The sequence below is a fragment of the Lygodium microphyllum genome, chromosome 25 (genome assembly GCF_053477565.2).
Source record: "Lygodium microphyllum isolate KBCC chromosome 25, Lygodium_microphyllum_v1.1.10, whole genome shotgun sequence".
NCBI lineage: Eukaryota > Viridiplantae > Streptophyta > Polypodiopsida > Schizaeales > Lygodiaceae > Lygodium > Lygodium microphyllum.
The window spans coordinates 106,814,787-106,833,626 of NC_141159.1; the positions used below are offsets into that span (position 1 = coordinate 106,814,787).

The 18,840-nt window shown below is 43.1% G+C and overlaps 1 pseudogene; it reads right to left on the reverse strand.

Annotated features, from left to right (window-relative positions):
- Positions 1 to 1,186: 1,186 nt before the first annotated feature.
- LOC148014591 (GPN-loop GTPase QQT1-like) overlaps positions 1,187 to 18,840 on the reverse strand; it is a 59,282-nt pseudogene continuing 41,628 nt past the window's right edge.

Below are 18,840 nucleotides of genomic sequence, written 5' to 3' on the forward strand. Positions count from 1 at the left end.
GTAACGCTTTATTCTTCTCCTTGCTAATCCATTTTCTCCAAGGTTCAGCTATCAAGGTTCCCTTCCATGGCACTAAGTTATCTTAGTCAACCATATTGCAAGCACTCTCTTATGCTCTTCCTTTTTTAGGTTTCATCCTCGGACTCCTTCTGTCCAAGTTAACTAGGATTCACCTTCTCAAGTTCAAAGGCATAGCCAAAGATTTCATTACTTAAGTGCACTTGGTTCCTACTTTAATCCGATTTGGCTAGGATGGGATATGGGCTTGGATCGAAAGTGGGGGTTTTTTCATCCTTAGCCCACAAGCTTAGCTTGGGGGGTTTTGGAGGCATCCTCATTCTCGTCTCTCATCTTAGCTTTAGTAGTCTACCTCCATCTCTCGGTGTTTGGTTTTGCCTTCTTTTTTTCTTCTCCTCATTCGCATTCTCTTCTATCTTTATCTTTACTTCTTCTTTTTAGTCCTCTCTTTGCCTAGATCTATCTTTTACTCTCCTCTTCTTGTCAAAATCTAACTCATCTTCTATGTTCTCTTCTTTGGCCTTTATGCCTAGACCTAACTTGTCTTGTGCAATTTCTAACTCAACTTCCTTTTGCTTCTCATCGTCTTTCTTGGGATTTCTAGCTCTCCACACTCTCTCAACTATGTTGGATCCTCCATCTCTTTCTACTTTCTTATTCTTCTTCCTAACTTTCTTCATCTTATTTTCCTCTACTTGTTTCTTCTCATCATGCTCTATCTTTTCTTTCTCTTCCATCTTCTTCCTAGCTAGCTCTACTTGCTGTTCCATATCTATTCTTCTATCTTATCTATAGCTCCATCTAACAAACCTTTCTCTTCTTATTTCCTATCATCCTCTTCTGTCTCTTCACTTATTCTCATGATTCTCTCCTTGAACTCTTTTTGTACCTATCATCATTGAACTTGTTGGGGTTTGGTTGCTTGTTGAGGTTTGAGTTGTCAGGGAAGAGGTGTTCTAAGATCAGGATCGAGCTCATCCTCTCCCTCCTCTTCTTCTTTGTGCTGTTGGGACCAAGCTGTTTCAAGATTATGGTTGAGCTCAGCCTCTCCCTTGTCTTCTCCTTTGCATGACTCTTCTTTTTCTAACTCTTCTCTGTTCACTTCTTCTTTTTCACTGATCTCATCATCTGAGGTTAAAGTGTCAGCTCCATGTAGAGGATGCCCCATCTAAGGTGCTTTCACCCTTCCATACTCATCTTCCAAGTCTATCTCCTTATCTACTTCCTCATCATTAACTTCATCATCAAAGTCTGCCCGTGCCTCAAAGGATGGTGACATCGTGGCCTCACCCTCAGTCTTAACAAGTAGAGGTATCTCTAGCCTCATTTAGTCACAAGTATCCTATGCCTTCTCAAATTATATATCCTCTAACACATGGTCATCTTCAAGAAAGGCTGTGACATGGGGGTAAAAGGCTCGGGGGGTTCACTATATATATACTCTCTATATAACATGCGTTCATGGCTTATTTATAAATATCCTAATGTGTGAATTTGAATAAAACACAACCCTTTTCTATTCAATCTGTAAGTAACCCCTTTATATGACACCCTCCTGTATGTAAAAAATGTATAAAAATGGTATTTTAAAAACTCATTTTTTTGAACTCACGTTATATATACATATATTCATGAGTGACCCCCCTGAGGTAAAAGGGTTCATCCTTCTCACATGTCCACCTATCTTCATCTTCCTTCTTGTAGCCTAATGAGAGCCTAACTCCTTCATGATTTCATCTATCTTTGGACTCACATCCATCCTCCATTCTTCTCCTTTCATGTGGTACTCAATCTTTCCTTCTTCTTCTTGTACTTCCTTGGCTTCTTCTATGGGTTAGCATTCTTTGCGGTAGAACTCTCCTCCTTCATGCTAGCAGTCATTGTAGAAGTATTCTTCTTCAAGGTAATCAATGGAGTAATCTTTAGGGTAGTGGTATTCTCATTCTTTTGGGTAGTATTCAATGGGGTATTGGTAGCCTCCTTCTAGCTCTTCTACTCCTTGATAATAGTCTTGACGATAATAGTTGGCTATTGGCTACTAAACATATTCTTCTTCTCTTCTTCATCTAACCAAAACTCATCTTCGCATGTCACCATTTTCTTCTCTTGACTCTCTTTTAGCTTTTCTTGGATCTTTGATATTCTTTTGCTAGCTTCATTCCACTCTTCAACTCTTTGACTCTTTCGCCTCTCATTTGCTTCACCAACTTGCTCTTTTTCTTCTTTAGATCCACAAGAAGTATCCTAGTCCCAGTTTAGCATAATGTATCCTTAAACCTCCATGTCAAGGTCTTAGATCATCTTGACTTGCCACAACTTGGCTCTCTCTAACACCATGATGAATTAGTCGTCGACCTCCTCCAAGTCATCTTCTATCTGTTCAGCCTTCTCTTTCAAATTGCACAACAGTCCAAGTCCTTTGTGAGTCTTCTCCAACTCCTTGAGTATCTTCCATATTTCATCTATTTGAGCCATGTTTGCTCCTTTTTCTTACATGTAATCTTAAGGAAATAATGTAGCTAGTCTTCTTCTTCAAATGAAGTATCCTTCTATAGTTTCATCTCTCTCCAAATCATCATTTTGAATGGTATTCTATGCATCTCTACCACATCATGGATCTCTCTCAGCTTTGTTGGCACATTTACTTTTGAATGGTATGTATGCATGTGTATGCATGTGCATGTGTGTATGTATGCATGTATACATGTGTGTGTGTGTGTGTGTGTGTGTGTGTGTGTGTGTGTGTGTGTGTGTGTGTGTGTGTGTGTGTGTGTGTGTGTGTGTGTGTGTGTGTGTGTGTGTGTGTGTGTGTGTGTGTGTGTGTGTGTGTGTGTGTGTGTGTGTGTGTGTGTGCGTGTGTGTGTGTGTGTGTGTTGTAACTTAAACTTGTTCAGTATACTCTTATCTATAGTGTTCCTCACATCTGGAGAATGTTGAGAATCAGCAATCGCACTCACTAAACAGCCTCTTTGTATGGAGCTTCAGGGTCAAGGATATGCAGGCTAACCTATCCCGTATGCACAATGGTGCCTACTGCGGTTTCCTACTTTCCTATAAAGCATTGTACTTGCTTCCTTTTCTTAATGCAATGATAGTACTCTTTTCATTTCAGTGAAGTTTCAATGTCATTGTCCACATACACAAGATTGTGTTTATGAGTCCAAGTCTCAATCTTGGAACCTAATTCACTTGTGTAACAAACAGTGTCTTTATCTTCTTCATCATGAGTCCACACTTCTTCTTTCATCCACCATAACTCATTGCCATGATCTAGATCCCGCATTTCTCACATGGTATCAGAGCCCAGTTGGGTATGGCATTGCTTCTCCAGCCTCTCTTGATTCCTCTCAACCTCAATCTAGCTCAATGTCAGCTCATGACTTCATCTCCCAACTCTATCCTTAGTGAAGCTTCCATGGTAGCCATAGCGAGCAGCACCCTGTCAGATTGAGCTGCTTATATCTCACTCCACATGTCAAATCTCTTGGAGCTTCCTTCTGGAAAAGTATTCCCAACTCATAAAGCTTCCCTGTATCACATCAATCCAGGACATTTGACCATCTGGAGCTCAGCATTGTGAAAATTCCCAGTCACTGCCATAGTCTTCAACTGTTACCTGCAGGACATACCCTCCATGGATCCTTCATATCTCTCTCTCTAGGGCATATCTTCAGCAACTTCCTTCTAGACATATCTTCCTTCACTCAGGGCGCTCCCTCTTGGCACAACAAACAACCACATTGGTGATCTACAGCCCTGGCATTGCACAAATTCGTCATCGCTGTCCTGAACTGCGCTGAATCTGATCGAGCTGCCTGCCGCGTCATATAGTCCACGATCTGGACGATTTTCATAGGGTTTCGATAGCCCATGAAGTCAGCTTCCTAGGCATGTAAAAATTTTTGAAAATGATCAAGTATAGCTCCTGCAATCTTAGAAAAACCAGGCCCCTGTCTCAGAAACCCTAATTTCACCATAGCCAAAATTTCTCAATTTTTTTTTCCTCAGTTTTTTCTCACTCCTAACACTCAACCCAAGCCTCTGTCACTCTAATCCATTAACCCAGCATCAAATCAAGGAGGGGAAGGACTTGAGGAGATTGAAGAGCGACCGAACGATCCCGAACAAGAAGAATCAAGCTCAACATCAACACTGACATAGTGTGTTTTCACACTGTCACTAACTGTGTCCCTTGACACACTGCATTCTGCTCTTCTACTAATAAAATCTCAGAATTCTGGTGTTGATTTGCTGCTGATCTTGAAACCTCAACATGGGAAAAGACTCTCCAAATGCTCGATTCAAAGGAGTCGAGTTTCACACCTGGCAAACCCGCATCAAGCTCATCTTGATGAAAAAGGGTCTCTGGGCCATCACAAATAGCAAAGAGAAGAAACCTCGGGATGCGGACCTTGCAACTACTTGGCAAAAGAATGATGACAGAGCCCAGGCCATTATCAAACTGGAGCTAGACAACAGTTATATCCATCATGTGGATAACTATGAGACCTCACAGGATACATGGAAAAGACTTGACACCTTGTTTGGTGCACAATCTAAATCATCAAAGTATGGTCTCCTGCAGTGAGTTCTTCAAGCTTGAAATGAATTCTAGCACATCACTTGCCACACGTCTCAATTACATGGAAGAACTCCTAACCCAACTTGCAGGAATCAACATTAAAATGGATGAAGATGTTTGCATCGGTGTTCTACTTAAGAGTTTGCCTCCTGAATATAATAATGTATCAACAACTTTAATCAACATGCCAAATCCTGAACTTGTTGATATCTAGACATCACTGTTAGAAGAGGAAAATAAGCTAAAAACTAAGGAAGAACCAAGTACCTCTAGAGATGAGCATGCATTATATGTTGGCAACAGGTACAAAGGCAAGAAGGATCAGCTCTTCTGTGACTTCTGCAAAAGGACCGGACACACCGAGAAGTTCTGCCACGCAAAAAAGAGATCCCAAAAGGCCTATCTAGTCGCAGTCAAAGAAGAAGAAGAAAATGGAGCAAAGGAAGAAGAAGATCAAGATGAAGACCACCAGGATCAGAAGGACAAGACTCATCAGTCTTTCTACTCTCATAACTCTGATAGACTGTTTTAAAAGCCTTGTATTTTTCTTGCCCTAATGCTTCCTGCCATAAGCTTTGTAAACTCCTCATGTAACTTGGCATTATAGTCCCTGTACACTTTGTGAGGCCCCTGTTACAGCCTCTGGATGTCCATCATGTTTTGGTGCCCACACTTAGCCTTTTCTGCAACAGCCTCTGGTGTCTACCATGTTTGTGGTGTGCCCACACTTTGCAGGTGGTTCTCATTATAGCCTCTACACACTTTGTGCCTTTTCTAGTTGTGATTGAGGAGGAGTGTTGAGAATCACCAATCACACTCACTAAACAGCCTCTTTGTATGGAGCTTCAGGGTCAAGGATATGCAGGCTAACCTATCCCATATGCACAATGGTGCCTACTGCAGTTTCCTACTTTCCTATAAAGCATTGTACTTGCTTCCTTTTCTTAATGCAATGATAGTACTCTTTTCATTTCAGTGAAGTGTCAATGTCATTGTCCACATACACAAGATTGTCTTTATGAGTCCAAGTCTCAATCTTGGAACATAATTCACTTGTGTAACAAACAGTGTCTTTATCTTCTTCATCATGAGTCCACACTTCTTCTTTCATCCACCATAACTCACTGCCATGCTCTAGATCCCACATTTCTCACAGACAACATCAATGGTTAGAAGTACTACTATTGTATAGTCATATACTTGTAGATTGCAATAGTGTGAGTAATGATGTGTAATAACCATGATATCATAGATATGTACCTTAGTACAAAATCTCACCTAAAATTCAATTACTTTGAAGAAACATGCCAAAAAATATCCATCGACATGGGTTATTATGCAATGTTGTGTCACATCATGTCAAGGTCATTGTGTCACATTGTGCTAGGATCTCCTTTGCATCTATGAGCTTACTCCTGTATCAAGCTAGTTTACTCTACACTAGAGTTGCATAATTCCAAGTATTACATGCCTTCATGGGACTTCCAATCGTAATCTACAATGAGACACAAAAATGGCACAACAAAAAGGCACACAAGATATATAAAAAAGGAACCCTTTGTATTTATGATATAGAAAGATACAACATTGAGGCACATCTCAATATTACACTCTCGTGACATGGCACATGTGAGGGTTCACCACTAAGCCTAGGGATCCTTTGTATTCATGAAATAGAAAGATACAAAATTGAGGCACATCACAAGATTACACTCTCGTGACATGGCACGTGTGAGGTTTACCACTAAGCCTAGGGAATCACATGTAGAAGCACAAACCAAGCACAACTCAAATAATTATTACTTACTATATAGTTGCATTTTTAGGCAACCTTATGATACTAGGAAGCATTTACCCAAACCCCCCCTTGCCCCCACTCCCCTTTAATTATATCACATATTTAAAAAAAAAATTGAGGGGGGGGGGGGGGGGGGGGGGGGGGGGGGAGATGAAAGCCCCCCCAAGGTGTTAATGTGTGGAAGGGGGGGTATTAGTACACCTCCAACTCTTACAATGTGTGGAAGGGAGGTTTGACCATAGGGTCCCCATAATTTGATCACATATACAATTTGGGGGAGGGGGGAAAAGTTGGAGCCTCCCAAGTTTCTACACATGTGGAGAGGCTTGTGGGGAGCTTTAGCAACCCCTAGCCCTTGCAATGTATAGAAGGGAGGCAAATCCCATGGTCACCCCCTTTTATTTGATCATATTTGTTGGGGGGCCTAGAGTCCCTCCACTTTAATGATATCAAATATACATTGGGGGGACCAGAGCCTCTCCAAGTTCTTACATGTGCCCAAAATCCCACAGAGTGGATTGGGCACCACCTCTACCCTTAAAAGGTGTGGAAGGCAGGTCATCCCCCTTTTCACTAATGACATATAAGTTGGAGGAGGGAGGGAGGGGGTTCGATATCCCCTTGAGTGATTGAAGATATATGGAGTGATGGGACCTGAAATATGCAGGCACTGGCTATAGCACTAGCCGGACCTCATGCTCATGACACACAAACACCCTCACGGCCTCGTGGACCAAGAGCGTCAATCCAATGCTGAAGGACAAACTACCCTAAAGCTTAATTCATGCATTTATAGTTTATAGTCCAACGTTTCCCTTAAACTCCTCAGAGGGAGATCCCATACTTATTGGCAATGCCATGATCACACACATAGGAGGCGCTCCACCGACGGAGCCCCACTGCAACTCTCCTACATTGTAGGGATTGGCCCTTTGATGCACTGCTAAACATATAACACAAACGAGAACAAACTCCTCTCTTTTATATTTCTCATATTTCCAGGAGATATACCATGTTTCCTAACTTCACAGTACCTTAGAAAACCGACCCTCTATCCTACGGCAAGGGATAACCTCACACTCTCAATCGTGGGTCAAAGTCCTAAGGAAACAATTGCTATGCAATCCAGGAGATTTTTCTTTGATACCATGAACCATACATAGTGCATAATGTGAATGATTTAGTGCACAAACATAAGAAAATCAGCATCGTGAATGGTGCATAAAGCATTCTTTTCCATGAATTTTACTAGCGCGTGCTGCATTGAAAGGAAGCACTGAGCCATATGCTCATGCTACCATCCTCTTTATTTAAACCGTTTCCTATATGCCAAGTGCAATGCATAAATCAAATCTTTTCGTTTCTATGCATTTCTCCCTTTTAAAAGAACGATAAATACACACACAACATAAAAACGGGGACAAACCGAGGCCAACCTTGTGCTTTGCCATTGCTATACATCCCACAAACATAGATATAATTTTCCCTAATTTTTCTCATCCCGTTTTCTATTTTTCCCTAATTTTAAACCCATTTTTCCCATTTTTGGACTTTTTTCCTATTTTTCTTTAATAAATAATGACCAAAAATTAAAGTTGATTTTGGGCTGTGGCCCTTAGATTCTTTGACAGCAAAAACTCAGATTTAGTTGGTGTGACATATCATATTTCTCATTTATATAGCAAAGCCCCCAATTTTACCCTTAAAACACGTGTTTTCATGTATTTTGACACTAATTCCGGCCATGTAGCCTTATATTTTCTATTTTTCAGGTTGCAAATAGTTGAAACTCATGGCAAACAATATCATAATGAATTTTCATCCCATATGAACAAGGTTTCATAAAGCAAATAACATAAAAAGATCATTTTTCTTTGTAAAAATAGCATTACCGCTTATTTTCAGGTTTCGGTTTCTTGGTCTTGATCATGGGACTGATTTCCAACATGCATTTAATGCTCAACATCTTCAAGAACAGCACTCTTCAAGTCTTTATTCATCCGGAAGCAATCCGGTCTCATCCGGACAAGCTTTCCTCCACCATTCTTCATTGTCTTCTTCCACACAAGAACAACCCCTTACGGGAGAGAGAGGGAGGAGAAAGAAAGACTGAAATCAGAATTCTTCATCCAGGCCATCATTCCGCAAGCGAGAGGCAGAAAAATGATCAGCAGGCAAAGGGTAGGCAAGCCCCATGATCACTTGGGTAGGTTGCATTGAGGTTGCAACCTCCATCTCCATGCATCAAGCGCATTTTTCGGCGCCTGTCTGGCCACGTTTTCTTCATCCCTCCTCTCTCCACAATTTTCTTACCACATTTCATGTGGCATAAGTTGTCCAATGCCCAAAGATCACCACTCATCTGGCCAAAAAGAACACCCTTTCGCATCTTGACCGGTTTCTTGGCCATTTTCCCGTCCGGACTCCAAATCGAGCTCTGAAAAATCTTGGGCCTCTGACTTGATATCCCCCATTGGCTGGCATCTCCTGACAACCCGCATGGCATTCTGAAGAATTATGAAAAATCAACAAGTGTCACTCAGGTGCCTTTTAAGAGTCATATTTCACTTGGTGCTTAAAATCGTCCTAGTTGGAGCCGCCGCCTTCAATGTTGAATATTTTTTCCCTAAATTTTAGATTTTTTGGCAAATTTTAGGCACATCTCGAGCTTAAAACTTCGCTCTCATTGGCGACCACGGGATAGGGCGACTCAGCCTGTCAAATCCCACAACAGATCTACACAAAACAACCAAAGGAAGCATCAAGCTTATACAAAATAAATATACTAAACACAGCACAATGCTCACCCTACCCCGTGACAAAACCAAGGCATGACATCCACAAGGAGTAGGCCTAGCATAATCTGATAAAAGGTCCAAAGCTAGTCACTAACCGACTGTTTCAACAAGGCCAAACTAAAAAGAACTATTAAAGAGGTTGCCCTAAGTGATGGTCTGAACTACCTACCTAACTAAGGACAACACAACCAGGAGCTCCTACTAGGCGAGGACTCCTATAGCCTGATCAAGAAGTATTTTCTTTAAGCACATTGCTTCTTTTAGATTTCATACTCAGGCATGTAAAAAGGAGGGAGCTGAGCATTGTGACCCAAGGAGAATAGAGCATCAGTCTTAGGTCCTGTCTCGGTACCCAATAACCTACCAAGCCCTAGCAAGGTGACACTTAATCCTTTTCTGACACTCACTTTTATTTTCGCCCCAACCTTCCTTAATTTCTTCTTTTCCAGCAAGATTCCACCCCTAGGAAGACAAGGCATCGGCCCTGGATCTGACTCGTCCCCAGGAACCTACCAAGCCTTCGCAAGGTGGTGATCAATTGCTTATAAATTTCCTTTCTTTTTTTGTAGAGGTTAGAACCCCTTTTTACACACCTCTGTATATATTTATTGTCTTTTGGGATATTCAAGGATTCTTTCCTTCTATCATCATTATTTTTCCTTTGGCAGCCTTCTCTAACTACCTCACAACTAACAAGAACTCCTAGAACGACTGCTTAGCAGGCTAGTAGAACAGGGTCACTAGGACCACCTTCTAAAACATGTCTTTTGATGCCTGACAATGTCTTTACAGGAGGCAACGACTACTCAAACCTCCCTCAAACATATTGAACCTAAACCTGGGGCTTCATGCCTTGGTTGCCGGTCCCCAACAAGAAATGAAAAGCCCCTACAAGTACACAGATGCATATAACATAAAAACCACAGTGCTCATAAAGGAGAAATATCACCTAAATAGGGCCACGAGAAGCTTCCGCGCAACAAAAGGCTCCTTCCAAGCTCTTCTTCCGAACCTATCTAGCATAGAACTAAAACAAAAAAACCATTAACCGCACCTGTACTAAACAGACAACTGGCCCTCTTGGCCTAACGAGATAAAGCACTCCACTCGGCCCTCTTGGCCTAATGAAATAAAATAGTAACACCTCGCAAAATAGGGCCTCTTGACCTAACGAGATAAAATAGAATAGCACCTACACATCCCTCCCTGAAATAGTACAGATATACAAGAATATGCTCCTTCCAAGGAGGAAAAACAGGCTCGCAGCCCTAAACTAAATGCATAAGGTTATGACCCATCCCTCCTGCATATATAGCAAGAGGTGTACGCATAACATGTTGTCTAATTAACCTATGGGTCTAGGATAATAGCAGTAAATTGGTCTCGGCTACTCTTTGCATCAGCCATATCAACCATCGTCTGCCATATATTGCATGCTCTGATAACATTCCCCACAAACGACCAGGTCATGTTTCATCATTGTTAACAATATCCAAACTAGGACCACAATTGAAGAAAATGTCTTCTTCATAAACAAGATTTGCTAGTGAATCCACAAACTGATTCCAGTAACGTGGAATCACCTGAAAAGACACTCTCTCAAACTCCTCAAGTAGGATCATAGCAGTTCGATGATACATACAAAGAATGGGATTTCGCATTGTGTATGTCCCATCTAGTTGATTCAAGATCAATTGGGAATCCCCTTTTACTAACAACCGACGAATACCACCTTGTTTGGAAATATGCAGTCCCATAATCAAGGCTTTATACTCTGCCATATTGTTAGTGAATCCTGCCTCGAGATAAGCAGCTAACTTCATCGTAACTCTACGTCGGGGATCTCGGATTACTACTCCAACACTCCCTTTTTTATTAGGGCCCCTGGACGCTCTGTCAAAATATAATGTGTATATCCACAATGGGTTTACACAGCCTGCCATCACAAACTCTTCTATTCATAATTATGATAGTCAAAATTTAGCATGTGTAGAGGATGAACTGACGGCTCCATCCCACCTTCTTCATTGAACTCAACAGGGATACTTGTCAACAGTCGTAAGCAGTGATGGCAGAAGACTTTGATCTCCCACACAAAGGTTCCATCTTCTTGCTCAATCACTTTGTATCCTTTGCTCCACCAAATGAGTTTCCCTTGAAGGTATCTCTGCTCCAAATATGGGTGCTCCAAATAAGGGATTAACCACCCCATCAATTGGCTTTAAAGCTCTTTTGCAGGTCTCAAATCATCCCCAGCATGGACCTGCAATGTATTTCTCTATATTATAATACTTGGAAATAATAAGGTTTAATATTATTAAGATTAACCTTATTTTTAAACTCTACTCCCTGTAGATTAGCTAATAGAGCCGTAGACCTATTTTTCCCTAACCTGACAATCTTGTAGGGGCCATCCCTTTTAGGTTCCAACTTCCCTGGAAACAACTCCCTACGAACATCGTAATATGGGACTAATTGCCCTTTTTTAAAGGTATACTTATTTGCTCTAAGGTCATGCAACTGCTTCATCCGACGTTTAGCTACTTCCTTGTGTAGTAAGCTCTGCAATTTCAGCTCATCCAGATGGACTAGGGTCGTGAAACGTTCAAAAAGGGAATCCTCATCCCCCAAATAGTGGTTAATTGCAAACCGTATGGTTGGAAACTCAATTTTGAGGGGTAACACACACTCTTCCCCATAAACCAATTTAAACGGAGTATGCTTGAACGTTGTATTATACACCCATACTGCCACATACAACTTCATGTCCCAGTCTCGTTTCTTCTTAGAGACTATTTTAGACAAGATCCCCACAAACTATTTATTAGTAGTTTCAACTTCCCCATTTTCTTGCGGATTATAGGGGGTCATTTTATTGTGCTTGATTTGCCAAGCTTCAATCAAGCTTTTGATCACTTTATTCAAAAAATGGGTGCCACGGTCCGACACTAATTCCTTCGGTGGACCGAAACGGCAGATAATCTGCTCTAAAAGAAAACTTGTAGTCTCTTTTGCATTGTCATGTCTCATCGCCCGTGCTTTTGACCACTTTGTAAAATAATCAGTTACTACTATAATGTATCTCTTTTGAATAGTAGACGATGGAGTAATAGGACCCACAAAATCAATGCCCCATTTCTCAAATGGAAGGATAGCCATGATAGGCATAAGTGGATGTTTCCTATTCTCTTGGCTGTCATGCCTTTGACAAGTATCACATCTCTTAACATACTCAAAAGAATCTTGAAAGATGGACGACCACCAATATCCATCTCGTAAAGCTTTGTGGGAGCTCTCGCTCAACCGCCAAGACCCATGGACCACTTATTGTTTCAAGCGTTCCAAGCCGAGCACTAATGGCTACCTCTCACATAATCGACGCGCCATCCATATCTACGGGTGTAGTGAGCTTAGCTCCATGCCATTCGAGTTACCTCCTCTCCTACGCACTCCAATAGCTCCACGATCCAAGTGCAAGCTTCAAGCAAGCTCGATCCTCCCGCTCAAAGCTCCAAGCTCCATTGCCGCGAGCAAGAGAAGAGAAGAGAAGAGAAGAGAAAAAGAGAGGAGAAGATGGAGAGCTTCTCCACTCCACAGTCCCTCACCCTCACACACTCACTCCCTCACACTCTCACACTCCCTCTCTCAAGCACAAGCTCAAGCAAGCAAGAACAAGAAGAAGAAGAAGAAGAAGAGGAGAGCTACTTTTGGCCACACACTAGAATGAGCTTCTCATTCACTTTTCAACTTTATATACAAAACCCTAAATCCCTTTTGGGCAGTCATCCCCTTTTCCCCTTTTTTACATGGCCGGCCGTAGCCTAGGCCCTTTTTCCTATTGTCCTTCTATCTTCCTAGCTTCCTTTCCACCACCCGTCTACATTTACAAATTGTACGAGTGAGAGCCCGGCGCTCCTTGGATTAAACCATGATGCACTTACGCTCTTTTACAAAAGTTTTGACTTGCACATTTCCTTGTGCGCCTTTCTCCCTTATTTAGGACTCTTCTCCTTGTGCGTCTTTGTCTTCCATTTCTCTTTGCCTTAGCCTTGTCTTTGTCTTCTACTTTAGCTTTTCCAAATTTTCCAACTTTGTTCGTTTGAGGGTTAACATTACCCCCTCCTAGACGAGTGCCAGTCCCATGGCACTCACCGTCATAGGTAGCAGATTGTAGCATGCACCGAAGATGTGGGTAACAAGGATGCTTGTGGTTTCCATGGAGGAGTGTTGGTGGTGGTGTGAAAGAAGGTCCTGGGGGCCTGTTTGCTGGCCAAGATGGCAGGTGGAAGGGTTGTTGGAGTTGGTGGTAGGGCTGTTCTATGTTGGGGATTGCATTGATGGCCAACACAAGTATAGGTTTGTTGGGGATTCTGCACTTGACGATTCTTTGCGGGCTTGTCGAATGGTAAGGGATAAGCATTTAGAGTTGGGTGTTGCTAAAGAGCGATTGAAATATCATTGGAGGCTTCAATACCTGCAATTTGAAAACCTCTTGTGTGGTCTCTCCCTAAGGGGTAGTGCTAGTCTTCTTATCATGCACAATACATTTTTTATTAGTTTGGGAGACAGGTCGAACTCTAAGCAAGCTGAGAGTATTGTCCTGCACTTGAGAACCCAAACTGTGTATATACTTCGGTGCAGATACTATGTAAGTGCTCGTGCATAACTAGATATTACGTAGTTAGAAGACCGCGGACTAGTTTCTCGTAACAATGTGTGGATGAAGCAAAGTTGTCCATGTTGAGAAGAAGTACACATGAAGGTATATGAGACATCCTTTGCATTGTGACTACACGACGTAGCATAATTGAATACAAGGACACTGCACTTTCAGTAGCTAGAAGCTATTGGACTTGCTTGATGAGGACTGTGTACTTTTCATGGCTAATCGTGCGGTGCTTACCACCACTGATTGCAATGGTACCAAGGCAGAGTGCAAGAGAGAATTAGGTATGTCCTGCCCTTGATGTGCCCTGAACAACTGTGGGTGATGCTAAAGGGCTAGGGGACTAGGGATGGAGCCAGTCGACCAAGGTCACTAGACGTACCTAATTTGAGGACCCCTAGGTGGTGTGCTGTGATCGTGGGTGCTTCTTATCTTTTCGTTCATTTCTTTTTTTTCTTTTCTTTCTTTCTTTCTTTTTTTTGTTTCTTTTTCTTGTGCTGTTTTCTTTCTTTCTTTCTTTCGTTCTATTCTCTTTCTTTTTCTTCTTTTTTTTGGAACTTGCCTGAGTACAACCATTACAATATGTTGAGGCTATCAGCCTTTCAATGGGTTGGAAAATGTCAAGCTTCGAAGGCTCAGGAAACGGATATTACAGTGATGATTGTGCCCTAGCCTCGTTGTTAGAGAAGCAGTTGTTGAGATGGGGAGATACACTTGAGATATTACAAACCTCCTTGCGACACACGTGATGTTGGTACAATTGAGGTAACGACTACCGTGAGCCAACTATAGAGCTTGACCCAGAAAGAGAGTGTAGCCCATGAATATGCTTTGGGCCATGTGATGTGGGTAGTCGGTAAGGGTGATTTTTGCTTTCAGCAGCGTGGCTTTGCAGCGGCTCTTTGTGGGGTTGATGGTCTTGCGGTGATCGGGCATTGAACACTTTCGCACAAAGACCTGTATCATCCTGCATCCACTTGTCACTTCATGAGAGTACATGCATGGTATATGCTGCAACTATAATAAACCAATGCAACGCAAGGAGACATCACTTATCTGATTTCTATGGTGTTGACTTAGATATTTATCACCTGCACTTGATTAGCTTTTTCTTTTTCTAAAGACGTGAAATACATTAAACATAGATATGAAAAGTTCATACAATTGGGAAACATGTCAACACTTAACCATTTGAAGACAAAGAGTCCTGGCCAGGTAGCTTTTAATAAGACTTTATACAGCATGGGGCTACTCTATTTGTACGAGGCAAGGCGAGTTTGGGTGGTCGGGCGATTGGAGCTCTGCTGGTGCGGGGCTCCTGTGGGGTTGCATAGGGAACATGTCGGCCAGGACATGAATGGTGTAATCCCTGGCCGCCACCGTTTCCAAAATGCTTTTGAACAAATCATTGAATTCTTCCCTATCTCGAGCTGCCCTTTCTGCCTTTGAGCACCTGGTGCCCGAGCGTCCGTTGGGTGTTTGCGCAACTAGTGTTGCCACTTCTTGCATGCTGCTTTGAGCTTCTGCTCCCCTGGCCTAGGGATTCCTTGGCCTACATCCGAGACGGTGTCGCTTAGGCCCTCGTTTCTTTGCATACCGTTTGAGGGTGGACACATAGCGCACCGGCGGAGGGGCATGTACTGCATGTTCCCCTCGGCAAGCGGAGAGCATCTTTGCAAGCTAGCTGTCCTCGTCTCTCCATGTCTTCCTCGTAGGGGGACCTGCAAGGTGCGAATCAAAGGTTAGGCCTTGATACAGGATACAACTGTTTGCATGGAAGGGATTTTAGTGTGGTTTATCAAGCGCATATGACAAGAAGGGGAGGGATGAGGCATGCAGTGTTTGTTGTAGAGGGATGGCCCCCATGATGGTATTTGTTTTGTCTCTAGCCAACCTGTGCTTGTATCATTTTTTCCAACAAGTCCTTGCTCTCATTAGTAGGCTTGATTATTACGTCAGTACCTTCCTTGCTTTTCCCTCGAGGTTTGATGAGGTCACCCTTGCTAAAGGTTGTGACTATCCTCACACCCGGCAGTGTCAGGTGTATCCTCTGTGCTACATAGTTGGCCTCACACTTGGTCGCCCTTTTGAAGGGTCTTCCTAAGAGGGTTTCTTTCCTGCAGCTAGCACTATTTGGAGGAACATGAAATAGGATAGGCAAGCTTTCCGTTTCAATTGTCACAAGGATTTTTCACTTCCCTATGAGTGCTTGTGGGTGTCCCCCATAAGGACTAAGAGTTGCACTAGTCGGTGTGAGCTTTGGTTGGCCTAGTAAGGTCCATGATTCATAGGTCAAGATGTTAAAATTTGCTCCTTCATCAATCAGAGCATCGATAGTATGCTCCCTTTTTGCGGTGAGTTTGAGTGACCCTGAGATAAGCATGTGGTACTATGTCTTCATCTTTCGGGTCCTGGCTTGTAAATTTGAGCCTTCTGACAGATGCCCTTGAGTCCCCAATTGCATGACCAGACGTGGATTCTCCACCAATGTCCTGGGTCATCTGTGCAGTGTTGCTCAAGGTACATCTCTCATCAAGAGGGTCATGTCTAGTCACTTTGGCATTTGTAGCTTGCTGATGTTGCATTTCGCTCTGACTAGACATGGTCTGAACACAATGTCTTTGTGTTCTCGTGGTGTGGTCTTTTTGCCCTTGATGGCTAGATTGGCCCATTGATGTTCTAAGGTCTCTGTTTTTCTCTGTTCGGGTATGGGCTTCTGGTTGCTCTTTTGCAAGTGAGAATCCATACTTGTGTAGAGCCATTACTACACTAGGGTCCAATTTGGAGGACCTGTCATGGCGCGTGTTTTCTCTCCAACCTACTTGGGGGAGGTGCGGAGGGTAAACAGCATTCGCAATTTGGAGGACCCTTTATAGCCAAATTTTGAACTACTTGCTCTAAGTTTCATCCCAATGATGGATCTATTATGTGCCTTTAGCTCTACGTGGTCTTTGGGGTCAATTTCAGGGTTTAGATGCGTCAGAATTTGTGTTCTAGATACCTCTCTGATTTTGACAGTTTTCTATCCGATTCTCAGATGTCCGATTTTCAGGAGTCCGATTATCAAAATCCGACGTCCGATTCTAGATTGGTCTGATCGGCCCAGTGGTTCGATTTTGGTCATGTCGGATTCTGGGCGTCGGATCAAAAAAATGGTCCGATTCTGGACTCTGGACTGGTCCATTCTCGACTAGTTCGATTTTGGACTGGTCCGATTTTGGACTGGTCCGATTCTGGGTGGTCCGATTCTGGGTGGTCTGATTCCGGGTGGTCCAAATCCGGGTGGTCCGATTTTGGACTAGTCCGATTCTGGGTGGCATGATTCTGAGTGGTCCGAGTGGTCCAATTTCCAAAATCGGACGGGTTGGTCCGAGTGGTTTGAGTGGTCTGAGTGGTCCAAGTCTCAAAATCGAACGGGTTGGTCCGATCGGATGGTTGTCCAAACGTTCGATTCCGAGCGTCCGAGTCCGAGCACCCGAGTGGTCCGATCGGATAGGATGGTGCGATCGGACAATTGTCCTCGAGTGTCCGATTATGGACTGGTCCAAGGGTCTGATTTTGAGACTCGGACAAGCTGGTCCGACTACGCGGCCGACGGCCCATGAGTTGCACGCGATGCCTCTAGACTGACGTCTACTACACCGAATCGCCCAACTCCTTCCTGATAGGTTCAAGACACTACAAGGGAATGCCAAACATACCTAGAACCACTATGGTGCTCGAATCAAATGGCACTCTAAGGATCTGTGCCCCTATTTCCCTATTTTAGCCTGTTATACAACAACAGAGATGTAAAATATTACACGGCGTAGCGAACAGAATCTGAGAAAGAGATAGAGAGTACACAACAGATAAGAGGAGAATCAGTAAATTCTTTAACTCCAAACAACTGATACAAAGATGGCTCTATCCACCCGTGTGCTTCCACTGTGTGAAGCTTAGATGGCGATCTAGATAGACGATAGGTGAAGAGCTTAAGGCTAGCTGGAACAACAACTCTGATTGGGTGAAAGATGAGTGAGAGATGGCTGCGAAGAGGTTTAGCTTTTATAGCCCGCGAAGGTCATTAGGTCGGCGTGCTGACCGACCTACCATATGAGCCTCCACTAGTCGGCCAGGGAATATTCCAGGGAATATTTCCTTTACCATCGGGCTGGGGGCGCTGCCCCTGGACCCCACCCTAGGGGCCCCTTTTAACTCCCTTACACTGCAACTCGATGCAATGTGCCTCGAGTTGCTACCAGCTTAACCACTCTGTCTAACCCAAAGATTAGACCCACAACAGTCACCTTTTTGCCATCCGGTCACATAGACCTCATCTGATATACAAGTCAGGACTCAACCAATGTCCGGGCTCACATTTGGCTTCTCCTCATAATGGGGGCCTTACAACTTTGAGCACCATGGATCATTGGTAGCACCTAATGAGGGTGGGGCATTGATCATATCTAACACCCCCCCTCAATGTCCACCCATAGGTGAACTATCTCCTCGGCCCAATGCCGAGTCTCTGAAGATGAGCTTGAAGTAGATCCTTCGTAAGTGCTTTGGTGAAGATGTCTGCTCCATTCTCCTTTGTTGGACAGTAGACCAGTTCCACTATCTCATCCTCCATAAAATCACGCACATAGTGATACTGGATCTCTATATGTTTGGTGCGTGCATGAAACACTGGATTTTTGGCAATGGCGATGCAACTTTGATTGTCACATCTCAGCACAGTTGGTTCTTCATCTTGCACTCCCATATGCCATAGAATCCTTCTCAACCATACGGCTTCACATGCAGCAAAACAAGCTGCCTTGTACTCTGCTTCGGTAGAAGACAATGCCACTGTTGGTTGCTTCTTACTAATCCAAGAGAAAATTCCTGAACCCAAAGAGAAACAATAACCAGAAACTGACTTCCTAGAATCAATGTCTCCTGCCCAATCTGAGTCACAGTTTCCCACAAGAGAAGTTCTGAAACTGTATGTGAT